This window comes from Symsagittifera roscoffensis, chromosome 7 (assembly GCF_963678635.1).
Source record: "Symsagittifera roscoffensis chromosome 7, txSymRosc1.1, whole genome shotgun sequence".
Lineage (NCBI taxonomy): Eukaryota > Metazoa > Xenacoelomorpha > Acoela > Convolutidae > Symsagittifera > Symsagittifera roscoffensis.
In genome coordinates, this window is record NC_087068.1 from 24,899,066 (window position 1) to 24,912,814 (window position 13,749).

Below are 13,749 nucleotides of genomic sequence, written 5' to 3' on the forward strand. Positions count from 1 at the left end.
GAGCTGACGACATTTCAGATAAATCAAAAGAAATCGCTTCAAAAAAGTCTAGTTGAAAAATCGAAATTGATTTAGAGACAAAAGAACTACTCCAAGCATAAAAAATCCGTCACTTCCTTCGAAAGTTGGAATGAAAAAATAAGCCGACTAAGACAAACAGAAAATTGTTGCTCGTTATCGCCTATTTTGAATTTTTGTCCAAAATCATCACCATTTTTTTCGTGGAAACGCTTTTGATTTTTTTGTTTCAAGATTTTACTTGCGTTTATATTAAAATTATCGGAAAACTTAAAAGTGTAACATAATTATTGAAGAGATTTGAAAAGAGTAACATTTTGATCAAAAATCACACTTGTCAATTTTTGTGTTAGCCATAATTTTTCTAAAACCCTGATAAAAGCTATGGTAAAGTTTTTATTTGAATTCTACAAGCCTTGCAGAAGATAGCTTCAGCCGTATTGGAGGTTTGAAAAATCAAAGAATTGGCATTTGTTGAAGTTTTCTAAAGTGATGTTATATTTTGCCGAGGTAATATTGAGGCAAAAGGGAAGCAAGTCGAAACAATATGGCGTAACAACGAACAAATGTATAGTTTTATTTAAGTTTTGTGACATAGATAAAAATTTTGGAACTTTTCTAGCTCAACCTGTAGCTTGGCATACTATTTTTGTCCATCTGTCCAAGAAATTCAACTTCCGAAACTACCAAAAAAGTCGCAACTTCAGAATCCGAAACTACCAAAAAAGTCGTATTCAGTTTACAAGAATTGGAGTACATGCAACCGCTCGCTATTTTCTCACAAAATAAGTTACTAGTAACTTAAAAGCATGCAATTTTTTTTGTCTAGGAAACCACGTTTCAAGAGCAACAGATCGGAGCTTTTTTGATTTTTACAGCTTTGGATTGATTATTTATTTTGTTTTAAGTTATATTTTTAAAATCTCAGTTAGCTTGTACTTAAAAAAAGTGAAAAATCCTTTTTCCGTTCTATTGATTGTTTTGTCATCAAAACTCTGGTGAGAGGTTTCGCTGCTACTTGCTGTCTAGCGACCAGCGTCTGTTTTTTATATGCACAATTAATAAAAACAAGAGTTTTTTCTTCACATAAAGCTCATCAATGAAGTAGAAGTACCCAGTTTTTTTTAGAGAAGACCGGTTGCATCATTTTGGAGCCAAAACTTCAAAGTTTCCAGTGCTTGTCAGCTAGTTAATGAATTCCTAAGTTGGAGCGGATTTTTAGATGTAAGTAATCTGTGTAAATATTATGTTTTAAATTGCTGTTGTAGCTAATGTTGGTCATTATCCAAAGTTGATATGTTTGGTACCAAACCCATAACTGAATCAATTAAATTCTGCTTTTGGATACGTTGTGGAAGGGCCTAAGTCATAAAAATTTTCAAGCAAATTCTTAAGAGTAAGAAGTGAACAGAAAAATGTGTTAATCGTTTGACTAGAATTTACACCTTTGTCAAATTTACAATTAAGCATCAACTTGAAGCCAGCAGCGCTTTTCAGATTTTGGAAGTTGAAGCAACGGAAAAATGAAAAAGCATTTTAAGGGAAGAATTCTAAATGGATTGATTGACATATCTAGCCATTACCGTGCGTCTAGATTTATTTGTTCAATATATAATCGTAAATTGAAATAATTGGAATGAAAAAATTGAACTTTGGGCGGGGTTTAACTGAAAATACGTCAAAAAAATTCAGGTAAGAAACATGCCAAATTTATTTTGATTTAAACCTTAAATAAATCTTTTACCTTAAATAAATATTTAGTTACACCAAATGATTTTTCATTGGTCGATTAAGCTAAATGTACGATGTTTTTAATCTAAAAACAACAAAATTGGAAAAAAAAAATAATGTGCTATAAAAGCATTAACAAAAGAAGGATAGCCGATTGTTGTATGGGAGGGACGACTACAAAAAATTTAAAAACATTTTGCATCTTAATTTCAAACTGTGCCGTCTTTTTTATCGTGCTGTGACGAGCGGATTTGAACGAAAGCCTACAGCTTGGGCATAATCAGTATTTTGTAAAAAAAAAATAAAAAAAAAGTTTCTATCTTCATTTCAAACTGAGTAGTTTTTTATCGTGCTGTGATGAGCGGATTTGAACGAAAGCCTACAGCTTGGGCATAATGAGTATTTTATTTAAAAAAATTAAAAAACCGTTTCTATCTTCATTTCAAACTGTGTCGTTTTTTTTTATATCGTGCTGTGATGAGCGGATTTAAACCAAAGCCTACAGCTTGGGTATAATCGATACTTTATTTTAAAAAAGTTAAAAAACAGTTTGTCTTCATTTCAAACTGTGTCGTTTTTTTATCGTGCTGTGATGAGCGGATTCAAACCAAAGCCTACAGCTTGGGCATAATCGAAACTTTATTAAAAAAAGTCAAAAAACAATTTCTATATTCATTTCAAACTGTGTCGTTTTTTATCGTGCTGTGATGAGCGGATTTGAACGAAAGCCTACAGCTGGGGCATAATCGATTTTTTATTTTAAAAAAGTTTAAAAAAATAGTTTCTCTCTTCGTTTCAAACTGTGTCGTTTTTTTATCGTGCTGTGATGAGCGGATTCAAACCAAAGCCCACAGCTAGGGCATAATTGATATTTTATTTAAAAAAAGTTAAAAAAACAATTACTATCTTCATTTCAAACTGTGTCGTTTTTTCTCGTGCTGTGATGAGCGGATTTGAACGAAAGCCTACAGCTGGGGCATAATCAATTTTTTATTTTAAAAAAGTTTAAAAAAATAGTTTCTCTCTTCGTTTCAAACTGTGTCGTTTTTTTTATCGTGCTGTGATGAGCGGATTTAAACCGAAGCCTACAGCTAGGGCATAATCGATATTTTATTTTAAAAAAGTTAAAAAACAGTTACTATCTTCATTTCAAACTGTGTCGTTTTTTATCTTGCTGTGATGAGCGGATTTGAACGAAAGCCTACAGCTGGGGCATAATCGATTTTTTATATAAAAAAGGTGAAACACAGTTTCTCTCTTCATTTCAAACTGTTTCGTTTTTTTTATCGTGCTGCGATGAGCGGGTTTAAACCAAAGCTTACAGCTTGGGCATAATCGATATTTTATTTAAAAAAATTAAAGAACAGTTTCTATCATCATTTTAAACTGTGTAGTTTTTTATCGTGCTGTGATGAGCGGATTTGAACGAAAGCCTACAGCTGGGGCATAATCGATTTTTTATATGAAAAAAATTAAAAAACAGTTTCTATCTTCATTTCAAACTGAGTCGTTTTTTATCGTGCTGTGATGAGCGGATTTAAACCAAAGCCTACAGCTTGGGCATAATCGATATTTTATTTTAAAAAAACAGTTTCTATCTTCATTTCAAACTGTGTAGTTTTTTATCGTGCTGTGATGAGCGGATTTGAACGAAAGCCTACGGCTGGGGCATAATCGATTTTTTATAAGAAAAAAAGTTAAAAAACAGTTTCTCTCTTCATTTCAAACTGTGTCGTTTTTTTTTGTCGTGCTGTGATGAGCGTATTTGAACGAAAGCCTACGGCTGGGGCATAATCGATTTTTTACAAAAAAATTAAAAACAATTTCTAACTTCATTTCAAACTGTGTCGTTTTTATCGGGCTGTGATGAGCGTATTTGAACGAAAACCTACAGCTTAGACATAATCGATATTTCACAAAAAAAATTTAAAAAAAAGTTTCTATTTTCATTTCAAATTGTGTCGTTTTTATCGTGCTGTGAAGAGCGGAATTGAACGAAAGCCTACATCTTGGGCATAATCGATACTTTACACCCGAGAAGTTGATAAGAAAAAACTTGAAGGTAATAAGAAAAATTATTTGAGGTTAAAAAGTTCACGGCGTAAAAATAAGTTTATTTCTTTGCTACAAGACTGTTCTCTCACTTTATTTGGTCAAAATTAAATTTCAAATAGGTTTTTTGTGACACAGTAACTAAAAGCACTTAATTACACCCACAGGCAAAGTTTCTGATCCTTTTCAAACGTCGAAACAATAAAATGGTTTTTTACTTGAAACAATTGCGTTTGAAGAATTTCTAAAACGTTAACTGAATAAGTTTCTTTCAATTGGAGTAACAATTGGAGTAAATTGAACCTAAAATTTTTTTATTAGCTGAAAAGTTTGAGAAAAATTATTTCAGTATTGTATTGAAACTAACAGTCTGTTCTGAGATTTAACTTTTTTCGTGATGTGCAATTTATTTACTGGAATTATTACTGGAAATTTGAGCGTGAACACTGCTAAGACTTTTGTTGTAAAAATCAAGCACAAAAATCAAGTACAAAATCATAAAATTAAAAAATGCAGTTAGCGCTATATAGTAATCAGAATAGCTCTTTAAATATATCAAAAAACCCGAGTAACTTTTCAAAACAAAACTTGTTGTGGGAGCAATTATTATATTTATTATAAACCTGAGGCTTAATGTTCGTCAGAATAGCCAAAATTTAGTAAAATAGTAAAACACCTAGCAATTAATTGTTTCAAAAATCCATCAAAACTTGGGATCAAACGTTCAGAGCAACAAATTCATTAAAAAACTACAAAAAAGCATTTTCATTTTTCTCAAGGCTAGCGTTTTGTTTATTCCGACAAAAAAACTATATAATTGCGCAAAAATTATCCAATTTAACATAACTGGCAACATTTGTTTTCAAACAAAAGTATAACAATCATAAAAAGAAAAAAAATCAAGTATTTTTGCATAAAATTTTCAGCTTTTCAAAGAAAACTTTTATTACCAAGAAAACAGCGCCAAGTGAAGCTTCCAACACCAATTTTCTTTAGTGACATCCTTTTTTTCAGCCTAATTTTCATATTACAACCGTCGCTCTACTCGCTCAAAGTTAGAGGTAAACTCAAAAACTTCAATTTAAAACACATCTGAATACAACTGTCGGATTAACTACTTGGAGAGCTCAGCGCTTCATTAACAATTAAAATACATAATTTTTTGTTTTTATCCTGCAAACAAATCTATACGATTAAAAGTAAGGCATGTTTGAAGACGTCTACGTATTCATCGACGATTATTAGTTACAACTGATTGGAGGTTTGTGGAAAATAACTTGCCTCCCCACACTGACAAAAATGGATAAGGATCGATTTTAGTATGAAAAAAGTACGCTGATTAAATTTAGATCGATTTTAGTATGAAAAAGTACGAAGACTAGATAAAAAAGATGAAGATTAATTTGGATCGATTTAAAATCGATTCAAATTGATCTTAAATCCCAGCTAAAAAACTGATCCAAATCGATTTTAAATCAATTTAAATGCATTTTTTGCAGTCTGAGTTTGTTTTTATTTTTAAGGGGATCAAAACGGATTTAAATCGATTTAAATTCATTTTTGTCATTCGAGATTTATCACTTTCGAATTTTTATTGCATTTATTCATTGCCTATCGTTTTTCATTTTACATCTATATCGTATTGTAGCATAAAAAATACCAAATAAAAATACCAAAACATCCATAAAATTCAATGATTTTCTTGCATATTTTGTTTTCAAAAACTGATCTATTTTGATACTTTTCTTGAATCGTTTTATATAATTTGCCCAAAATCTGATTTATCTTCATAATTTTCTATGATTTAATTGCATATTAATGAGATCAAATTTTAATTCATACTGACCTTTTTTTTGTTTGTTACATAGGATTTTGCAAAATCTGATTTACAATAGTTTTCTACAATTTTATTGCCTATTTTTGAGATTAAAATCTGTTTATGTGGATCAATTTATTGAATTCTATAACATCTGGCACGAGTGTTTGTTTTTAAGAAATCGAGAATAAAAAATTCCAACTATTTTTAAAGGGTGTTTTTTTTTCGCCGTGTAAGCAAAAAAAAATTGAGTTTTGTGTGTCTGAAAATCCATCGATTTAAATCGATTTAAAGTTTGGAAAAAAGATCGATTTAAATCGATATAAAATTGATTTAAGTGAGATTCGGATGGATTTTAGTGAGTCGGAAAATCCATCGAAATCGATTTAAATCAATTTAAAATCCATTTAAGTTCGTAAACTGTACATTGTTAATCGATTTGGATCGATTTAAAACCAATTTAAATCGATCCAAAACCATTTTTGTCAGTGCGGGTCGTATCAATTAATTAAGGACATTTTAGAGGAAATGAGCAAAAATTTTAGAGCAAACCTCCATAACTTTGACATCAAATGATATCAATCAAAAACAGTCGTCTCAATATGACTTTTAAAGTTTGTGCATTAAGAAGTGAAATTGGACAAATTATCCGATTTGGAAAACAACACAACTGACACATTATTTAAGATTCATAAACTTTGTTTTACAAATCCACGGCTGTTCCACGCACAGAACATTGTCTTTGAACCATCTGAATGTCAGAAAGTCTCCAGGGTTCTCGTACGGAATAGCAGGTGTCCATCTGCTTCCAACTTTGAGAACATAAGGTGCACCTATTTGGTGAGCAGCTAAACCATTTACAGGGAGATAAGACCGCCGCAACTTGCCTCTGCCAAACCCCAATTTAAAAATAACATTCAAATCGCACTCAACCAAGTAAAATGCCCGAATTAAGTTCAAATCTTTTCCTTCCTCGCTAAAATTTGTTATTTTCTTGACGTATTCTTTATGTTGTAAAAGTAACTCTCTGAGACCGAACTCGAAATACTTTCTATGTTGTTCGCTGCAGCAACCGTCCTCACCCATAAAGTTATTAATATGTCGGTAAATTGGTTGAAAATGTTTCTGACCTTCAGTATAGGCGAAATGCTGAATCCATTGATTCATCTGCGTCATAAACTCAACAGAAACTATTTGAAGGTCAAAATCATAAGCTTTATTCAAGTTTGATTTGGCCGCTTCATATGCGAATAAACAGTAAACATCACTGAAATTTCGGCAATTTCGCCATTCTTTCAATTGGACATCAACTGGGATAATGAAGGTCAAAGACGTCCAATTTGGGTTGGTTGTTGAGTTGATAACAGCGTCTTGTAAAGCACCAAACAAATAGCCTGTCAAAATTATGCTAAAAAGAAGCCACAGAATGAGACATTTAGAAGACATGATAAAATTCAGTTAGCAAACAATTGAAGCACAATAATTGCTATATGATATGTGCGAAATTTCTTAGATTGTTTGCTGCTAATAATCACGAAATGTAATATGACGAACAACAATTTTCTCTAACTTGTACTTCCATTGACAAAATCAACAACAGATCCTGACAACTTGATTTTGTTCCAGCGAATGATATTGAATGATATTTGCGTTTATATAAGCGGGGGTATTCGCAAAATTCGGAAGCTTCAGAAGTTTCTGTATCTCAAGTTACTTTAAGAAACGATTCAAAAAATGAAGGAAATCACCATCTATTCGGATTTATAAAAAACTTGAAAAGAGAGCTAAAATGCTCGGAGTTAAAATGCGTTAAGCGGCCCAAAATAAAAATTGAAGCAAAATGAAAGCTAAAACTGAAACTGATCCTGATTGGCTAATATTAGCCAATCAAATTCAAACAACTAGGTCAGCCATTTCGATTGATACTGAGATTAATCATGATTGGCTTGTATAATATGTAATAACTGAAAGTAATTGTATGTTGATTACGTGTTTTCAATTTAAAATAAAAATTCTGACTATTTTCCTAATTTTGGGCCGTTTAACGCATAAGACCCCCCCTATCCTTAGAATCTATGTCTAACTTTTTGGACTTTGGTATTTTACAAAAATATGGGCAACAGACGGGTAAACAAGACAGCTCGTATATCAGGGCAAAGCCCTGAATGTTCTGACTGTCCCTTAGTTCATATCGAATAGTTTTTGGGAAAAAAAATATTGAAAACCTATAAATTTTGGACAATATCAAAGTGTAAATTTTGAACCGTACAAAATTAATACGACCAATTAGCTATCCTCAATTCAATTTGGAACGATTTTGTTTTGCGGGATATTTCACCATGCATAAATAACACGCGTTACGCTCTCAGCATCATGAATAAACTCTTCAAAGCGCGCATAATTTGATCCAGAACATAGCCAATTTTGCAATTTTCAAAACACCAAATCTTCAATGAGGTATAAATTTTTTGTTGAAAACTATTGTTTCGATCGGCGAAAATTGAATAAATAAAAAAACCACACCGAGCATAAATTTTCCGTTTTCTTCGAAAGTCGGAACAAGGATTTCCTTGAAAAAAGAAATTGTACGAAAAAACTTACGAAATAAGTTGATGATTAAAAGAACCCAATGTCCAGAAATCTATATTTGTCGTGGGTTGATCTCCATACACCAAAAATGCTTATCATACAATTCCATACAACAAAAATAATTGTCATGCAATTCCATACATCAAGTGTATGGAAAAAATGCTTGTCATTTAATTTTCATACATTTTCGAAAAACAATAGAAAAAAATAATCATTTTCTGCGGCTTTTTGAGAATATTTTATTTCTGATTATTTTCGAAAAAATGCTTACCATACAATTTCCATACATACATACATAAATACATAAATATATATACATACGAAAATATAAAAATACCTACACAAGTACTTACATAGACCCTTACCTAATACCTTAACGCATACATACAAACATACATACACATAAATACATACATACAGACAAACATACATACATACTTAAATTTATTTATAGATACATACATACGTACATAGATACATACTTACATACATACATACATACAAACATACATACAAACATACATACATACATACATTCATACATACATACATACATACATCGATGAAAATTGTATGACAATTGCTTTCGCCATAAGGGATCAATTTTGCAAAATTTTTTGCAAACCAGTTGTTTAAGAAACTGAGGTTGCACCTTCTAAAAAAAAACTTTTTATCTCAGGTTTTCTTCACTGTTCGCCGATTGCACTGCTTATTAGATGGGCTTTTTTGTGTAATTTGTGCCGCATTTGAAAAAAATTCCGAAAATTTTTTGTCATACATTTTTCATAAATGACAATTTTTTAGTCATAAAATTTCCATTTCCGGCAAAAATGTTAGTCATACAATTTTTATCGATAGGAAAATGTTTATTATAGAGATTTCATACAGTTTTTTATACGTATGGAATTGTATGACAAGAAATTTCGAATTTATGAGAATTGTATGATAAGCATTTTTGGTCAACCCGGTGTTCTAGTTTCTCTTTTTTCCGGCTGCGTTCAGTTCAGTAGAATTATTAGAACAATTGTAATAGAAAAAATATTGATCTTGTTAACCATTGGCCCCCTTTTGCAAATGGCCCCCTTTTGCAAATTGACCCCTTTTGCAAATGCATTATAATATGCAAAATTGGTCAATTTTTAATCGTTTAATATTTTTCAATAGGGGTGGAAATTCTTTTATAAGTTTCATAGGACAAAATGTTAAGATTCAAAATTAAGACAAGATCAACATCGTAAAACTAACGCTCAGAAGACCACGCATTGGGACATCATGTTACTTCCGAAAATGAATTGGGCAAAATAAGTAAAGCAAACTTTTCGAGTTCTTAGCTATTGCCAATCACTGGATCAATTTTTTTTATAAAATAGGGATTGGTGTGAGTATATTCTACTGATCTTATCTATTCGATATTGGTTTGCTGAGCAACAACTCTTTGTAACCTGGTTACTCAATCCTTTCTTGCAAATCTACGGCTGCTCCAAACAAAAAAAAACGTATTTATTGAACTATTTAAACATCAAAAGGCATCTATATGAAATGAATGGTTCAATCCCATTCGAAGTTTAAAAGGGATTTGCTCCCAACTTTTTCCTATAACAGAGGCAAATTTAATTCATTTTCAGCATCGCACTCAATCAAATACAACGCCCCAATGAAAATATTTTTTTCTTGATCGAAGAAATTAGCAAGCTTCTTGATATACTCCTTTTGCTTCCAAAGTAATTCTTTGATATTAAAATCAATATAATTCTCACGCAGCTCAGGCAAATACAAACTAATTTTTATCTGAGTGAGCATTTACCGAAAATGTTTTTTTCTTCTTTCACTAGAAACGATGTAACTAAACCACAGATTGAGGTATCTCAAAAGCGCAGCAGAAACATTTTGTGGGTAAAGATCTACAATAGTATGTGTGTGTTGATCATACGTGGTCTCTCATGTTGTAAATATTTTTAAAAAATCTACACCACTACATCTTAGGCAGGGGCGGATCTAGGATTTTCTCGAGGAGGGACGACCTTTTTTTTTTTTAGGTCGACCAAATTGATTTTTCGAGCTCTTCCAAAGCACTGTTTTCCCCCTATTTTGGCAATACTTTGTGCGCCGCAGGCAAATTTTTGAAAAAACAGTCAAAAAAGCCGTTTTTGGGCACTTTTTGAAAAACTTTGACAAAAAAATCGCGTCAAAGTTAGTATATATTGGCGCCAAAGGCGCCTTTAGAAAAATTTTAGGGTCGGTCGGCCAAAAATGGATTTCTGAAAAAATATCAAAGGGGGGACCCTTTGGGTCGGCAGGGGGTCGAATGCCTGAGGCAAAGCGTCCGCCCCCCCCCCCCTAAATCCGCCACTGATCTTAGGGAAAGGGAGTGATGATTGTGCAATTTTCCAGTATGAAGCTAGAAATCAACATTCATTGTAGATTCCTCAGTAAATCACTTTGTTAGAATTACTTTTTTACGTAATCTCCAATATCTTTTCGGGTGACATCAATAATTTTTAAGTTATTGAAAAATTTGAAAAAATGGGTTCAAACTCGTTAGGAACTATCAAATGATGTTGAACGTTGCCATAGAGTGGCCGATTCTCTAGTTTTTCAAGTAATGCATCAGTTGATAGAGGTCTTTTGAATGTAAAATATGCTTTGTCATGGTTCTACTTCAAACTGCTCCCAGCACTCGCATTCCCACATTTCTTGTATGTTGTTGTCTTCTTCTTTTGTTTTTTCTATTGATGAAAAGGATGAATCTGTAGAAAAAGTTACACAAAAGATAGTCGTTTATTTAACTTAGGATCAATCAGTTTTGGTCATCAAAATTGGTCATTTGAGTCATATTTTTTTCGTTGTGACTTAAAGGGAAAACAGACAGAGGTTATAATGAGAGGGAAAAAACCAAATTATAATCAGTATTTGCACGAAACTGTACAAATTTATTCCTTGATGACGTTAAGTGATATGATGAAATGTTATTCACTCCGTAAAAGTACAACTCCTTTTTCTCGTATTTTCCTTTCATTTCGAAAATTAAAATGTGGAAAATTAAAATTTACAGAACAGCGTTGATTTATCAATTTTTCAAGACATATAATTCAAAAAAATGTTTTAAAAAATACATGGAAACTATAGCAAAAAATTCCATCCCGCCAAAAAAGTCCATCCCGCCAAATTTAGTGTATAGATGACAACGTTTTCAATAGTGTTCCTATAAGAAGCAGGGCAATTACAAAGAGTACAGCCTAAGCTGTTTCGTAAAAATACGTTCAACTATCAACAGTTTCATTTGAGAGAGCTAAGAGCAAATGTTCGGAGCGGAAGAGCAAATGTTTCATCAGATACAACTTTTCAACGCTGCGCCTATGATATGCTAATAAAACCAATGTATTTTCAACAAAGATATTCCAGCTCTGCCTATAGATGAGTTTCACAAACAATATATTTTTCTACATAATGCAGCCGAACGGTTGCATTATCAGAACGTTATTAAAAAAACTTGAGACTGGAAATTTTTTCCATATATTTTTGTATCAAGTAACGGATATTATAATTTTTGTAGAAAAACTATCAAGTGTTCAAAGTAACAAAATGAGAATAGACGCTAAAAGAGCTTAACTTTTTGAGATATTTTGAGTTCCTTCAAAAACTATTGAAAACCTGTTTGGATTTTCAATTTTATCGTACTTGTATTATCGACAAGGTTTTTTTCAACCTTATATCCCAGAACAAATAGAGAATGAAAGCTGCATAACTGAAAAACTAAAAATTTTCTACAACCTAAGCTGGAAAGCAGTGTTCACCCATTTTTGTCCCCTTCTTAATTTATGTGTAAGGAAATTTGAGAACTCATTGAATGTAAGCCATTGTATCTAATTGAATGTAAGCTATCTATCTTAATTTTTTTGATCGTAAGTCGTACAATATGGGATCTTCAACTGATAAAAATAATTAATGACCCAAATGTATTGTTTCGCAATTATCAACTGAGCTCTAAAAAATGATAGAAGAGAAGAGTAGATAATGGTTAAAACTTGCTACTTTGCTAATTAAATCGTGTTTAACCTAAAGTTATAGGCGAATGTTTCAACGAAAACTACAAACAACTGATAAAGTTTGTAGATTTCACGCAATACGTTCAGTTGTTGTGCTTTTTATTTTCTAACAGAGATTTAGAAATGATTTTCATCAGAGGCAACTTTTGAGTTTTGAATGGTATTCGATGTAAATGTGCAGTTTTTATCAGTAAATATAAATTTGCAAAAAAAAAATTATTTTACGGTGCAGTGATTTCTACCTGAGAGACCTAAATAATAATTTGGATAAGCATTTTCTAAATTTTACGAACAATTTCATGTAAAACTACAGTTTTGTTTGTAAGTATGAATTGTTGAACTAAAAAAAAAATAAGCGATGGATGCAGTGGAATGTTTATTCATCTATGTAATTCAATTTTTTGAATTCTGTAATTACTTTTGAAAAAACTAATTTTCCAGAGCAACATACCTCTATGAAAAAGAGCATTTTCGAGTTTGAATTTGATCAAGACCCTAATCTCTATTTGATTATGCGTGACACATTGCTTTAAAGCATCTACTATTCAAAGGAAAGTTATATGATGCTTTCAGTGAAAAAAAAAGAACAGCAAAACGCAAAATCAGAGTATGACTCAGTTGAGGATTCAATCAGATTCTTACTAAACATATAAGCAATCAATAAAACTTTCTATAACCAAAAGGAGAAAATTTTTCTAACTTTACAATGGCTTACAACAGCAATTGGTAATATCCTGATAATGTACAAGTATTGCACAATACCAGCACGTCATCAGTGGGTAATACAGAAGAATCAGCTTGTCATGGATAGAGCTTCGAAGAAATTCTAGACGAACCTAATACAGATACGTTTACTGATGGAGCAAATTGTCTAGGAATGGGACCTAACATTCTCACTTTATGTGAGGCTTGACATCGACTTACTTACTAGTGAAAAACCCAAATCAATCCTAAAAACTTGTTTTTTTAATCTAAAACTTGTGAAATTCAAAAAATATTCATGATTTGCATATTCTGAAATTTAAAAAATAAATAATGAAATTGCAATTGTTCATTTGTAAATGAGAGTTATTGCAAAAAAAAAACATAATACACTGCAACAAAAAACACCAGAGAAATTTCAAAATTATTCCTGATGACCATCTTTTATATTTTTTAAGCAAAATCATTCAAAAGTACAGTTTTTTTGTAAGTGAAAATTGTCATAACAAAATTATTAAACGATCCAGTGAATGTTTCATTTATCTATGTCATTTAATTCTTTAGATTCCTTTATTCTTCATTTTTCAAAAGAGAACCTCACCAACTAAGTTTTTTAGTGCAACGTACCTTTTTAAGTGAAAACCTTAGTGGGTTCGAATTTGATTCAGACCGTAATCTCTAATTGATTACGCGTCACACACACTTTTTTTAAAGCATCTACTATTCAAAGGAAGATTATTTGATGTTTTCATAAGATGAAAAAAAAACAGCAAAAAAGAAAATCAGGGAATGTTT

General features: G+C 31.5%; 1 protein-coding gene across 2 annotated transcripts in view; it reads left to right on the forward strand.

Moving 5' to 3' along the window:
* The window catches only part of LOC134851365 (small ribosomal subunit protein eS8-like), a 478,345-nt gene that overhangs the window by 271,449 nt on the left and 193,147 nt on the right, over positions 1-13,749 (forward strand). The gene's annotated exons all lie outside the window — the stretch shown is intronic.